Source organism: Vigna radiata, chromosome 11, assembly GCF_000741045.1.
Source record: "Vigna radiata var. radiata cultivar VC1973A chromosome 11, Vradiata_ver6, whole genome shotgun sequence".
NCBI lineage: Eukaryota > Viridiplantae > Streptophyta > Magnoliopsida > Fabales > Fabaceae > Vigna > Vigna radiata.
Window position 1 is genome coordinate 15,556,843 of NC_028361.1, and position 15,180 is coordinate 15,572,022.

The following is a 15,180-nucleotide window of genomic DNA, read 5'->3' on the forward strand; positions in this document are numbered from 1 at the left end:
TCTTTCCAAATCTCAAAGGTAAAAAATGATTTTACTGTTTTTTTATCTTGCACAGTGATTAAAGTTTATTCTAAACGCATGTAGAAGTTGATTCAGTGATAAAAAAGGGACACAAGGAAATTAAAGAGATAGGTATAGAAGAATTCCTAGGAGTACAATTCTTTCAATTCTAGGTTGTAATCTTACATCATGTATCCCATACCAATAGAGAAAGGAAAAAGAAACACGTAAAGGGAAAAGGACAAGGGTTAGGCAAAGGTTTATGATTTGTTTTTTTAATTGGGGCAATAGGAATGACAGAGAAAATGTTGGAGTAAGAGATATGAGAGAGAAAGGGTTGAGAGGAATGAGGGAGGTGAGTAAGGGTTTTGTTTTTTTTTTTTTTAGTTTTGAGAATGAAAATTATTTAAATATCCTTGACCTTAAAACTTAGAATCCATGATAAATGAGGGTATTTTTTTCTACTATAATCCGGTACACATTGTTAAAACGTACCAACTAAAAACCAGGCGTACACGTGTTAACAAACCCCTATATATATATATATATATTTATTTATTTATTTATTTATTTACATTATATATATAATGTTGTTGAAAAAAAAGGTAAAGGTATTATTATATATGTGTTTATTGATAATATGTATTAATTAGTCTATGTATTATTTTTGGTTTACTTGGGTAGGTATATAATGTTTATTTTAATGAGTTTGTGTGTTGTTATTAAAAATGGGATGTGTTGGTGTTACTTGGATTATTTTGTGTGTGCTTGGTTGACTTATTATTTTGTTGTTGCTTAATAATTGTCTTGAGTATGTTGGACATATGTAGTTTTACTAGATGATTGTGTGAGTATAATACGATTTTCTTGTGGAGTTGTATTTTATGTTGTGATATGCTTGATGAAGCTTTTGGAAGAGTGGTGGGAGCAACATTGATACTTGTCTGATGAAGCTCTCTAAGGGTAGAGTGGTTGGGGGCGTACACTTGTTCGGTGAAGCTCCAAGAGGGTGGTGAAAAGTGTACACTTGCACGGTGAAGCTCCAAGAGAGTGGTGGAAAGTGGTGTACTTGTCAGTGAAGCCTTCCAAAGGGTGATGGGAAATGTCATTGTGTAATAATGTGGTAAAGTGTGTCGGCCGATGAAGCTTGTTAAGTTTGGGTGTGAATTGTTTACCTTGACAAAATAATGATATGATTATATGCTGGTGACTTTGATTTCTGATAGTGCAGTTATTAATGATTTGATGGTTTATGACATATGAGTCAAGTGAAAATATATGTGTAGGTGTATGAAGATATGTACTATTTGAAAATCTTTTTCTAAGTTGATGTTGAATACCTATGTATGTTATATGACATGTTTCTGTTAATTCACCCTTGCCTGTTGCGGTTGTGGTCTCCACTTGCGATGATCGTACTTGTACGGTAATAGGTGTTGTTACATATGTAGCTAAAGAAAAGTTGAGCAACGAGATATATGGGAGAACTATGGGATTTTAATTTCAATGCTAATAGTTATGTAATGGAATTCTATGAACATTTTATAGTTGCATTTGATTTATGAAGTTTTCAAAATTCAGTTATAAATAATGGAAGTTTTTATTTAAACGGTATCTTGAAATGGTATCAGAGTTAAGTATTAAATAGTTTTTGTAAACCCTTGGAATCCCAAAATTTGGGGTGTTACAACTAATACATGGCATACCCTTGAAAGCTTAGGGTAGCCAATGAGGCTTTTCTTTCCTCATTAACTTGGTGGCAAACAAAGATTTGATCAACCTTCATTTCCCAATTTAGATAAGCCTCAACGTTATCCTTTCCATGGAAATGAGACAAATCTACTTTGACTTCTCTAGAAGGGGAGGATAATGAGACTCTCTTCTTTGCCTTCTATAGGAAGAAGGTTGGTGATATAATCCCCCACTCTAAGACTATCTCTTTCATAGTTTGATTCTTCACTCCTACTTTCTCTTGATCTTTCTCTACTTTAGCCATTTTCTTTTCAGTACCCATTCTTCAAAGATTTAGCTCTTTAAGTTTTTTTGCAATTTCTTTGAAAGTATTACGTTCTTCAGAGTCACTATTCTTGGAGAGTGATGTATTGACATCTTGTAATTTTATAGTTTTTCTTATTTTAAGGACTTTTAGATTTTAGCAAAGGACAAATTTCAGGTAAGAGAGGTGAACCAAAATTGGTTGCTTAAATACCAAGTCTTACCTTGCTAAAGATGTCCTAGGCTACTTAATTTTCTTAAGTCAAAATTACCTTTAGAATCATAAGATTTCCACTCGAACTAAAGCAAATACAATGCAAAAGAAAGAAAGTCCTAAGACTCTAACACGGACCCCTAATGGTGAAAAGACTTGGAGTTCAATCTCTTATAGTCTAATTTCATGCAAGCAAATTATAAGTTATGTTTAGGTGAAAAATCCTATGGTGAGGCTTGAAAATTTGGTTTCAAGACACACTCACCGACTAGTTCAATTCACAAAAATATTGCAATTTACAAGCAAAGGATCAACTGTAGGAAGAACACCAAGAATTCTTCCAAACACTTGACTTAGGAAAGGCCCTTGATATAAGAAATGGAAATAACAAAAATCAAAAGAAAATTGTTGCAGATTTGGTAATCTCTCTCGGTTCCAAGGAAAAATAAGGCCAAAGGCAGCCTCCAAATCTCTCAATCTGTAGGGTCAAAGTGTGGTAAACTCTCCCTAAACAGAACCTACAACTATCCCTGCAATGTGGAACCTAATTGCTAGAAAACTAGAATGGTATAAACCTGTGACAGTACCTCCTACTCAATTTTCCCTTTACTCCACTTCCTAATAGGCTACTGTTAAGACTCTGGCAAGTGTACCGAATCGTATCAAGTAATATAAAATGGTAAGACCAAGTATCGTGTTCCAAGAGACTCACGACCTAGATAATTATGTGATTTCTTGATTAAATAAGACTTGAAAACAAAATCATTTGGTTTAGAATGCAAAAAGTAAACATGATTGCAAGTTTTGATCAATTGACAAGAAAAATGCACAAATGAGTGGTTTGTAAAATATGAAATGAATATGTTGTTGGGGATTTCGATTTCTCCTATCCACTCTCATGTATATAAGAATTCGTCTTTTTCATTAATGTTAATGTCACTTTCTAATTTACTTTAAACTTGATGTCTCGGTGAAGAAAGTCCATCCTTAATTACTAGTTTACAATGTCTTGTCTCCATAGCAATCAATTCTGCATTACATACGCACAAAAACTTAAGGCAACCAAAACTCATATCCCTATGTCTAGGAAATACTGCTTTTAGGAGAGATTCCCCAGATCTAGATTCCCCCGTATGTTTCCATATCAACGAAATCAATTATCATGCTATGAATGAGTTAAACAAAGAAATGCATAGAGTATAGAGGAAAAACCCTAACAATTAATGAAAGAAGCATTTGTAATATAAATCAATTCAAATACATGAGAGTTTCAAAGGATTGCATCTTTTCCCCAACAATAATTAAAGTTTAGTTCCCCATAATCATGGAGAAACTAGATGAATAATGGAAAGAATGAGATAGAAAAACCCTAAAAAAACTAGATGAATAATGGAAAGAATGAGATAGAAAAACCCTAAAAGATGAAGATGGAGGCTTTCGCATCCAAATCCACCTTCAAGGAGTGAAAGAGTGTGTTTATGCGCCTCTTCTGTCAAAAGATAAAGTTCTTAGGATGTCCAAGTCCTTAAATAGTTCGAAACAAAAACAGAAAACATAGCCCAAGCCCAACCGTTGGCGCTCAGTGCCCCACTTAGGGCATTCAGGCAACATCCATAACCATATGATGCTCAGGGTCATCTCAAAAGGCAAGCAGGCGTGATGCGACTCAGGAAAGTGGTGCTCAACACCCAAAAAAGGGCGCCCAGGCGTGAGCCAGAAACTTCCTACGCTGAGGGCTTCAGAAAAAGGGCAGCCAAGCATGAGACAACATATTCCGACGCTGAGGGCCCCTGAAGTGGCGCTCAACGCTGTTGCGAGACTCTTTTCTGATGCTTTTCCAACTCTTCCTGAGTTCCAACTCTTATTACTTCAACTCTTCTTCCAAATCAGCTGAATTCCTGTTAAAAACAAGGAAATCTAGCATAAAACCATTAAATTTATCTTTAACTCTTTTATTCACAAGCTAGTTCCTAAGTCAAAAGGAGTATTTTTAGTATCAAAATTAAGTATCAAATAACGATAAATTGAACCGTTATCAGCTACCAAGGGTGGATTAGGTCTCTAAAATGAGCTGCACCAGAAATCACCTCACATGGAAACAATTACCACGATATTAATATCCATTCATGTCCCACAACATCACCAAATTAAAACTAGAAGGAAAACACCAATATAGAAAACTTATCAAACAGTTTTGGTACTTAGAGGTTCAAGAATTTGAAAATAAGTAAGAAACATGCTATCAAACAATAAGGCACTCAAAATGAACTTAATACAAACTCTAGAATTGATTAAAAAAGTAATATAAGACAACAAGCTGCAATTGGAATGAAATCAAACTCAGATTCTAAACTTTTCAAAATTATTCAACGAAATGTCTCAATGAAAAATAGTTTTGATATGCAAATTCTGATACTTGTGCTTCAGATTTTGAAAATGGATTACATTGGTCCAATTGGGTTTTTAAAAACCGATTTAATGATATTTTGTTTATTGTTCTAGGTTAATGATGATGTTGCCAACCTCTTGCTACAATCCACACACTATTGTAAAATGCACAAATCAGAATTGAAAATTTATTTTAACAACTTGTTTACAAAAAATATAGGCCTAAAATTAGTGGTTTAGACTGTGAAAATGCATAAGACTGTTTAAACTGAAATTCTCTTTGCCTCAACATGTTTAATTCATGAAAGTAAACTTGTTTGCACAACAATTTAGTGTTGAATCATAGTATCTCAAAATTTGACTTATCAAACCTTTTATGCATCTAAATTAAGCAACTTCAGCATCCAATTTTACGCATAGAAGCAATTGAACTTTGGACACTATATTTGACTCTGAAAAAACTATTAAAATTGATTAATGACACAAGGAAATTGATGAAAGATGTTCAACAATGATCTATTTGTCAAACCAAATTTAAAACTAAAAATAAACTCAACTATGAAAGTGCAGAACTGTAAAATTTGATTTTCTCATGGTGCAACCAAGCTATTTGCCTAAGCATTTCATTAATTATATGGTATGCACGTGATACTTTCTCATTTGATCACGATATCACATATTCAAAGTTCATTTAACTTGCCAAAGATCAACAACATAATGCAGCACTACAAAAAAATTGAAAACTGAATTTGAGGTCATAAATCATGCACCCAAGCTTACAATGAGTTTGTCATAGCTCATATGATGTGCAAATGATGAACACTCAAAATGCAGTTTCAAACCACAATTTAAGACAAATAAGCAAATGAACATGATTGAAAAAAATCTGAATAAGATTTCACAATTAAAATGACTTAATCAAATCAAATGAATCGATTAAAATACTAAGATACAATCAAATCGATGTTAAACACGAGAATTGATTCAAACAGAACCTAATGGAACACCAAATTCAATGCAACAATACACAACAGAGGCAAGAAACAAAGAAGGATATGACAACTTGGAAAGAAAGAAAATTAAACTTAGCTCACAATGTGCACAAGAACCATGGTTAGATTACCACATGATGGCCCATAAGTGACTTGTAAAAAGAATATTTGAACAATGTCATTTAATAGTGGATATGAGCTGAAAAAATACTCATGTTGAGTCAATAATGACTTGAAAAAGAATATTTTCATTGAACTTTGCAGCAGTAATATGTTTAGTACAACTTAATTAGTCAATTGAAAATTACATATAATTTGCATGATTAGATAAATCAATATACAAATATTGTACATATCCTTAATTTCTATTTACACTAAAATAGAATAAAAAACGTTGAAATCAAATTTAAAGAAAATTTTTATATAACAAGAAACCCAATTAAAACTTAACTCTTCCTTTGGTACAATATCATAAATTAATTTTACAATATAAAACTATAGTTTGAATATCCTCTATCAAACTGTAATTGAGAAAATGTTAAAAAAAATATTTGAAACAAAATCCAACTTCTTTTTATTATGTTTTTCAATTGTTGAGAAATACTTTTAATTATTTTTATAATATTTGATGTTTAAAATTAAATTAATTCATATTTCATATGGAAGCATTTAATAATAAAATAATTTATTAACAAATATTTCCTTCTTTGATACATGAACTATATATTCTTTTACATTTATCTATCATTTGTTGTTGTAGCCACGAACCCATGTTAACATCATAGTCAAGTCAATGTTAAAACTGTTATTTGAGGAATGATTTTGTACAATTGTTATAGTCTTAGGGAATAATTGCACAATTTATATGATCATTCTTCTATGATTTGGTTACTTCTAGAGGTGAGATTTTGTTTATGATATTAGCTCACCTTCACACTTAATAAAATCCACACAAATGAAATTAAAAGATGCTACAAACTTCATCAATTGAATTAATACCAATCCTTACTTATAGACAGTTAGCATCTTAGCCTTTGATATCTATTCTGTTACTGTATATATTCACTTTACTGAATTACTTTTATTTGATACTAATAAGGATTGGCTCATGTCACAAACAAACAATATTGCCAAAAAGACTTTATAGTTTGAATAGTGTTACATTTATTGCTTTCTTATTTAGAACCATTCCCTTGATGTTTCAGATTCTGACCTTAAAGTTATATCATTTCATGTCCTTCTAGATTTATGTTCATCAAAACATGTTACAAATATATTCTTTTCAATTTTTTAAACACGTTTCTATTATTGCCCAAAACTTATTAAATATTATAACTTTTTTCTTTTCATATTTCTCATTTTATGAGTTTTCCTTAGCTTTTAATAAATTTTAATCAATAATATATACTGGTTTTTTAGTAGTATATAGTATTCCTCTCGAGAAAAAGACGCCATTTTATTTTAAATTGATTTACTTTATTCCTGTTCTCTGTCCTTTTAAAGGCATGTTTTTTTATTTTAAGAATGATATTCTGAGATTACGAAAAAGAACATATTCGATAATGGTTTTCAACCTCAGCTTCAACGTCTCTAATCAATGCGATTTAAAATTAAATCAAAATATTTAAGTTAGATGGAATATTATCTTAGATATTATAATGAGAAAACTATGCATACTCGAATCAAAAAAGGAAAATAACAACTTGAATTATATATATCCCTCCAAAGTCATTCATAAACAATTTTCGTATATTTTAATTAGAATTTAAATATAGTGGTACAATATTATATTGGAACTATTATTTATTTATCAACGAAATAACTCATACTAATATTATAATTGAAAAGTTAGAACAACCAAACACAATTTTAACATGGCATGTATATCTAAAATTTAAATTTGTCTAATCATGATATAATTAGTTTCTAATAGGAGATATCAAGAATATTTGGTGGCTACTTTAACAAGAAGGTGTAGTAGTGGTTGTTAAATTTTTACTTCACTTTAAATTTTTTTATTCATTGGTCTATATCAAAAGTTTAATTTCATTTACAATGTTCTCATACAGATTAAAAACTAAAAAAATAATGTGAAATGAGTAAATGATATTTTATTTATTAAAGTAAATTTTCCTAATTAATTGCTATAATTAAATGCTTTTTGTTTTTTTAATTTTTACCCTTAAGATGATTAATAGTGCCCAATTGAACTCGAAAAGAAGATGAAAAAAAATATATTCTACCTAAACTAGAATCACAATTTTATAAAACTGATGGAACTATTGACTGGAATTAGATCCTATGATGATATAACAGCATAACTCCACCAACAAAAGTTCACATTTATAAATAGAAATGTCAATGCATCCTTCGTCACTTTTCGTTTCACCTGAACTTTTGTTTTTAAATTTTTCAACAGTCCTACATAATTTAAGAATAAAAAAAGAACAATTTCTTTTAATAGTGTTAGATACTTTTAAGAAAAAAAAAGAGTGAAAATATAAATTATCTCCATTTTCTTTCTTGTAATAGTAGGTTGAGGAAGTGGACACCTCGATTTACATGTTCGGATCAATCACGGGACTAAATATATCATGGAATGATGATATAGACAATAGAATGACTATTTAAATTTTCTTAATGGTTAATAATTTTTCATAAAAGACTTCATAGACTAAATGTTTTATTATCGGTATGTTGACGGATGTTGTTAAAATTAATTACTATACATAGATATTGTTTGTTTTGAAAATTAGAATTTTGTCACACTTTTATCTTCAAAGATATGTAAAAGATATAAGAAAAAAAGAAAAATTTAAACTATATTAGATTTTGATACCTAAAAAATAGGATTAATATCAAACAAAAGTGAATTGAAGTTGGCGCTTCAAAGAAATTTGTTACCTTATTGAAAAAAAAGGGCTTAAATTAAAATAAATAAGACCACAAGGGGAGAATTTATATCTCTTAATAAAAAATATATATTTTCTTTTAGATATTTAAATATATTAAATTTACATGTGTTCCAATTTGTTTAATCTTTTTTGTTTGAATAAAAAAAATCAAATTTATTAAAATTTATTGTTTTTTTTATAAAATATTTTAACTACCACCGAAATTTAAAATTATTATCGCATAACATCAATCTTGTCAATTTAAAAAATTTGAAGAATTTCAAATTCTTATATTTCATATAAAATGTGAAATTATTTGACTTTATTTCATGAAAATTTATATCATATAAAAAGTTTCTAAAAATTTCAACTTTTTAAATTTCTTATATAAATGATATCTTAATTTTATTGAACATTTCAATTTTTTTATATAAATAATTACTTTTAAATTTTTTTCATCTAAAATATATTATTTGACTTACAAATTTTAATAGGAGAAAAATGTAAGAGACACCTCTAACATTTTACTGTTTTTTGTGGAATTAAATCGGGAGTCAGAATTAAAAAGCCAAAGTAAACATTAAATGACAGCAACATTTGAGTCTTCATGGGATCATATTAAGAGTCAGAACACAATTTCGGTTGCTGGAGATTCTCTGATAGATTTTTTTTTTCTCTACCGTACTATGTTTTTAAAATATATTAAAAATAAATTTAATATAAATTTTTAGTATTGAACAGCACAAAAAAATTTAACAGAAAATCCGACCTCAGATCTATACTATGAATTTGCCAAGAAGAAGAACCATTGTTTCGTAAAGGTTCTTAGCATTAATATTAATTTCTTATCTTTTCAATTAGAGAATCAAATCAAATTATAAATACAATTATTTAAGTTGATTCAGCCTTAAAGTAAATATTTGACTTAAGTTAATAGAAACAAATAATGAAAACTTTAATTCTGGTTGAGATGTTCTTGATAACTTTAATATTAAAGTTAATTTCTTAGTATGTGCGAATGTTCTTAGTTACTGTTCTGGCATCGAATTGAGAGAATAGAAAGATTGTCAGCCAGTTCAACTTGTGTAACTAGGAATGGAATATAAATAGATTTCATCTTTTTCTTTCTTATCGTTCTTTTTCTTCATCGTCACACCACTCAAATCCAAAAATTAGCTGCACTCGCAATTAATTAATTAACTATTCACTTAATTTAATTTCAATCTCTTCCACAATCAATTTGATTATTTTTAATTAATTTATTATCTTTTAAGTTACAATCTTATCCTTTCATTTTATTTATTTATTTTCATACATTAACGTCAAATTTTGTAATTAATAATAAATAATGTTGTAATTAATATGTAAAAGGGTTAAATATGGTTTTAGTCCCTATACTTTGAGGCAATTTTGGTTTTAGTCCCTCTTTCAAACTAAGGTACAATTTAGTCCTTCAACTTTAGAAAACTCTGGTTTTAGTCCTTTTTACCAATTTTTTTTTTTAACTTTATTTGCTATTTCAAATGCGTTTCTCAATTAACATTGAAGCAAAAATGTGTCAAACAGTGTAAACAATCCAAATGCTATAATGAAACGTGCTTGAAACAACAAATAAAGTTAAAAAAATTTGGTAAAAATGACTAAAACAAGAGTTTTTTAAAGTTGAAGGACTAAATTGTACCTTAGTTTGAAAGAGGGACTAAAATCAAAATCGCCCCAAAGTATAGGAACTAAAAACATATTTAACCCTATGTAAAATTTATATGTAATTTTTATTAATTTAATTACAAACATATTATAGAATAAAATTATTATGTTTATATAACTTTAACAATAGGATTGAAGACTTTTGGTTGTCACCACATGGATATAAGTGACTATCACAATTTTTATTATCCAACATATTTTTCATAAAAATAGTTAAAATCATTTGTTTTTAGGTTAAAACCATTTAGGCGTTCCTATTTTCATAAGGTATTTTCATTTTGATCCTCTTCTTTTAAAACTTCCCAATTGGGTCCTTATAAGTACTAATTTCAAACAAATTATCCCCTACCGTTAAAAATCGCTAATGGTGTTAATTTTCTGCACAGGTGTTCGATGATGTGTTAAATTATTTAAACGTGCAATAATCAGTGAACCAACCAGATTTTGCCACATCACTACCTTGGACACGTCATCATCTTCTTCACAAAAACCCTAAACTCCCAAACCCTAGCCGTCGTCAGCGACAAGCGCCGTCGCGAACTCCTCCTTCAATCCAAAAACCATTCGCGTCTCCATCAAGCCCAGTCTCCACCGAAGGAACTGCGTCGGACCGGAACGATGCAACCATCTTCCTTGCGCCTTCATCCGGCGACCATGGCAGCTCATCGGACCATCACGGGCCACCACGCGAGGACGTTTTCTCAATCGCAAATCGTCGTTGCGCCGCTCAATCTCCACCGCAATGAATCGCCAGCCGCTCCATCATTCTCACCAGACCTGCGAAACCCAAAAGCAGAGAAGAGAACCCCAAATCCAGCCACCATAATGTCGTCACCATTACCAGCCATCAAGGTCCCGCAACAACCATCGTAACGCCTCAGCCATGGTAGTCGCTCCTCCATCAATGCACATCACCATCTTCCTCGCACAAGTAAGTCGCGACTCTCCCTTTGCATCTCCAAAGAAATCGTGCCACCACCACGGTTTCGCCTCGACCATCAGATTCACCTGCAAAATCAAAAGGTCAGAGAACCCAGTTCGTCGTCTCCGACGTTGTGCCATCATCCTCAGCAAGCCAACGCACCATCATTCATCTCCTCCAAGCCGAATCCAAACAATAAACCCCTATCTTCTTCGTCGTGTACCGTCAACGCAAATCGCTCACCAACATCAGACCACCATAGAGCCGCCGTGAAACGCCACATGCAATTTGAAACCAGAAAGGGCCAAAAAACCAAGTCCAATCGCGCCACCAGGTTCTCACAAGATTCCAGTCTTCATCACCAAAAATCCCTTCACGGCGCAGAAGCATAAGCCTTTCTCATCTCTGCACATCAGAAAGCCCTAATTGGGTAAGAAAGAGGGTTGCCACGTGGCGGCATATCATTGGACGCTACCTCTTTGGTCAAAGCTGGTCAACAGCGGCATGCCATGTTTCATCTAATTTAACACATCATCGAACCACCTGTGCAAAAAATTAACACCGTTAACGATTTTTAACGGTAGGGGCTAATTTGTTTGAAATTATCACTTATAAGGACCCAATTGGGAAGTTTTAAAAGAAGGGGACCAAAATTGGAATACCTTACAAAAATTGGGACGCCTAAATGGTTTTAACCTTGTTTTTATTAAGACAATAGTCTTGAAATAATCTATTTTAAAGATTAATAAAAGTATTTAACAAAATAGTATTTATTAAATAAACCATCTAGGAGGTGTTAGACATAATACATATTTAAACCATTTCTTAAACCAAATACCTATCCTAAACGTTAAAGAGAGCATACTAATATTAACGTGGGCACAATTAATAGCAAAAGCGTGAGAGAGAGAACGAGGAAGTCTTATGCAATGATAGAGATACGAGAGTTATTTCTCATTAGATCAACACAAGTATATATACACGAATACGTAAATTGTCAAATGATAGTTAGAAACTTTAACAGTTTTGATTTACACTTTTAACACCCCCTTTAAATCTAAACTACTTAGAGATTTGACTCCAAGTGAATCCCTAAGTAGTTCGAATCTGCTTTGACGTAGTGCCTTAGTGAAGATGTCAGCGTTTTGCTAATTTGTGTTGTAGTCTACCAATTCTAGTTTGTCTTTGCTGACTTGATCCCTTAGATAGTGAAACTTGGTCTCTATGTGTTTGCTTCTACCATGGAAGACTGAGTTTTTGGTTAAGTTGATGGCTGATCTTTTATCCACCATTAATCGTGTTGGTTTGTTGTGTTGTATCCTTAGCTCTTGAAGAACTGATCAATCCATGCGCACCGACAAGCTGCTTCTGTTGCAGAGATGTATTCAGCTTCACACGATGAGAGCACCACAATGGACTGCTTCTTTGAGCACCATGATATGAAGGCTCCCATCAACTTGAATAAATATCCGAAGGTACTCTTCCTGTCTACTTCATCTCCACTCCAGTCGACATCACACCACGCCTTCAAGATGCCGGCTGCACTATCAACTTTCTTGGGAAAATACAAACCATAGTCCACTGTACCTTTCAAGTATCAAAGTATATGTTTGGCTGCTGCAAAATGTGACTGCCTCGGGTCATGCATAAATCTGCTAATGAGTCCAACCCCAAAGTTGATATTCGGCCTGTTGTTGCATACATAACGAAGGGTTCCTACGATCTATTTGAACAGTGTTGTATCAACCTTAGTTTCATCCGACTGATATGAGAGTTTCAAGTTCGCCATGACAGGAATGGATGTACTGTTGCAATTCTCCAGATTAAATCTTTCGAGGGTCTATAGGATATACTTCCTCTGATGCATGAAGATACCTCCTTTTGTCTGCACGAACTCCATTCCAAGAAAATACCCCAAGTTGTCGAGATCCTTCATCTCAAGTTCGATCTTCATCTTCATTTTGAAGTTTTCAATCTCTTGTGTGGAGCTTCCGGTGACCAGTAGATCGTCGACATACAAGAATACCAGCAGAGTACCTAGCTGCTTAAAGAATTTTACATAAATTCCATACACTACAGTGCATTTTTTAAATTCATACCTGATAAGTAGTGAGTCTATATGCTTGTTCCAAGCTCGTGGCGCCTGTCGAAGACCATATAACGTTTTGTTCAACTTGTACACTTTTAATTCTTGACCCTGCTTGACGAATCCTGGTGGTTGATTTACGAAAACCTCTTCTTCAAGAGGGCCATTGAGGAATGCGAACTTAATGTCCATCTGGTAGATTCTCCATCTATTGAAATTGGCTATAGCAATCACGAACTAAACTAGTGACAGGAGCATACACGTCTGTGAAGTCGATCCCAGGTCTTTACAGTAATCCTTTCACAACCAATCTCGCCTTCAGCTTTGCTATACTTCCATCTGATTTGTATTTGGTTTTAAATACCCACTTTACCTCTATAGCTCTCTGATTTGATGGTAATTCCACCAGTTTCCATGTCCTGTTTCTCTCAATGGATGAAAGTTCCTCCAGCATAGCATCCTTTCACTCTTTGATTTTAATGGCTTGTTCCCATGTGAGTGTTTCTGCACCTGCAAGAAGAGCATAATGCACTATCTCCCGTGTGTCAGTAATATTATAATCATTGAATACCTCATAGTTTGCAAGTCTTGAGGATGAGAAACATGCTCTCTGTGATCTTTTGGTATCAACACCCTCATTATGTGTTGTCATTTTAGTTTCTTCAATTTTGTTCTCCCCCAACCAAGTAATCACAACATCATCGGTCTGATTGATCTGGTTAGCATCAACATTTTCCCAGTTGAAGATAGCAGACTCGTCTACTATCACGTCTCGGCTCATCACAATTCTCTTTTTCTTTGGATCATAGAGCCTGTATGCGCCAGTCGGATGGTAGCCTACGAGAATAAGTGTTTCACTTTTATCATCAAGATTCTTTCTCACTTTGTCTAGAACATGTTTGTAGCAGACTAAGCCAAAGACCTTCAGATGACGCACGTCGAGTTTCTTTCCTGACCAAGTTTCTTCTGGTGTAGATGTAGGCAGTGCTTTGGTAGGACTCCTGTTGAGTAGGTAAGTTGCAGTTGAAACTACTACCCCCTATAGGTGATGCGACAAACATCTTCCTTTCAACATGCACCTAGTCATATCTAAGATCATATGATTTCTTCTTTCTGCTAACGCATTATGTTGAGGTGTGTAGGGTGTTGTAACCTCATGCACAATCCCTTTGTCAGCTCAAAATTAATCATCTCTCTTGAGTTAAACTCGCCTCCACCACCTGTCTTGAGAATCCTAAGTTTCTGTCTAGATTGCCTCTTAGCCATGGAACATAATTTAATGAAGTTTGTGTAAGTTTCATTCTTTTCTTTCAACAAATATGTCCAGAGCTTTCTGGATAATTCATCAACAAAAATTAGAAAGTACTTGTTACCTCCTAAGGACGACACATCGAATGGGCCACACACGTCTGCATGCACGACTTCTAACAAATGTCTTGCTCTCTTGGGTGCACGATTCTTAAACATTTTTCTGGTTTGTTTTCTAGTAGCATAACTCTCACACACTCTGTTCGGTGTGACAATTACAGGGACACCTCTCACAAGATCCTTGTCTCTCAACTGGGTTAAGCTTTTGAAATTCAAATGTCCGTAGTGATAGTGCCACAACCACTCTTCTTCAATGCTAGTTGCAGCCAAACACTGTATTTCATTTGCGTTCAAGCTTACTCTGAATGTCCGATTTCGTGCTAGGGGAGCTTTGATTATCATTCACTGCCTTTCATCGAATACTTCAATATGTCCTTGCTGCATCTTCATGGTAAAACCCTTCTCGTGAAGTTGGCCTAGACTGAGAAGATTACTTTTCATCGTGGGCACATACAAAACGTTGTGTATGAACACCAGTCTTCCATCTTTGCGGGTGATCAAAACCTTGCCCGAGCCCTCGGCTTTAATAACGCTATCGTGTGCGAAGCGCACTGTGCCCTTTACACTGGTTTCTAAATCCAATAGCCACTTTCTATTACCTGTCATGTGGTTAG